The sequence below is a fragment of the Gadus macrocephalus genome, chromosome 4 (assembly GCF_031168955.1).
Source record: "Gadus macrocephalus chromosome 4, ASM3116895v1".
In the NCBI taxonomy this organism is placed as follows: domain Eukaryota; kingdom Metazoa; phylum Chordata; class Actinopteri; order Gadiformes; family Gadidae; genus Gadus; species Gadus macrocephalus.
In genome coordinates this window covers 6,761,855-6,763,167 of record NC_082385.1, presented here as the reverse complement: position 1 = coordinate 6,763,167, position 1,313 = coordinate 6,761,855, and positions in this window count along the sequence as shown.

Below are 1,313 nucleotides of genomic sequence, written 5' to 3'. Positions count from 1 at the left end.
CTATCGTAGTCATTACTCCTCAGCAGGGGGCAAGACAGAACGAGTGGTATGTGTGTCTCCCTGGTTTGGTTGGAGGAGGCTTTGAGGAAACTGAGCCGTGTGATCTGGTCGGCTTTGAGGATGGCTCGCTCAAATGTAGAACAGGGAATCCATTCTGCAATTTTCCTCTTGTCTCTTGGAAAAACATTAGGAAAATGGCCAAATACGCTATTTCCTGCTCGGCTGTGCTGCGGAAGGAAAATCACATTTTAAATCTATAGAACATATAGGGAATTAAATCGATATAGTTGGATAAGGAAATGCGTTAAAGTAACTCCAAGGAATTAAGGTGGTTATGGGGTACCTGGCACCATGAGTGTAGATCAATACAGGGAAGAAGGGAGATGAAAACTAACAGTGGGGCTCATTTCTTATTGATAAGCCTGAAGACACTATGCTCCCTGTCATCTAGTCACCAGAGTTAATCCTTCAGGCAACTCGCTCACACGATACACACGCTACCACCAACTCCTCCTCCTCCTCCTCCTCCTCCACCTCTTCCTCCACCTCCTCCTCCTCCTCCTCCGCCTCTTCCACCTCCTCCTCCTCCTCCTCCTCCTCCTCCTCCTCCTCCGCCTCTTCCTCCTCCTCCTTCTCCTCCTCCTCTGCCATTTTGTGACCAACTGGTATGAAATCGATTTCCTTAATGTTATCGCTTTCTGTATGTTCAATAATCCTTTAACACATTTCACAATATGGAAGCATAGGGTGTCTTTTGAATTCATCTTGTGACTAATAATCGAAATATATTCTGACATCCTCGCTACAGCCCCAGCAGGGTGCACTACGTTTCGTCAGCCTCACACGCAGGCATGATGCGCCCTTCATTTGGTGATTGAATAGAAATGGACAGGGTTGTTCTGCAGTTTAGGTGGGCAAACCTTGAAATGAGGATCATAATCATAATTGTACTCTTTTACACCAATGGCTTAAAGATGGCTTTTCATCTTTGGCATGAATCGCAATACGTTGTTTCATTGTTGTTGTTTCCCAGTATAATGTGAACACATCTCTACAAGTGGCAGAGTGGGAAATACCACTACCACTAGATACTAATATTTTTCTATTCTTTTATTATAATTTTTGAATACTATTTTCTTTTTCAGGTACCTGCAAGTTAAGGACTTGTGGAGTTGCAGAAATGCCGTTGCATTTGACCAGATCATAAATATCAAACCCATGGTCAAGTCACATTGTATATATTCTTAATCATGGAGGACATCAGTACAGCATGAGGCTCAAATGGAAGCTGAAACATAAACAAGTGCTCTATT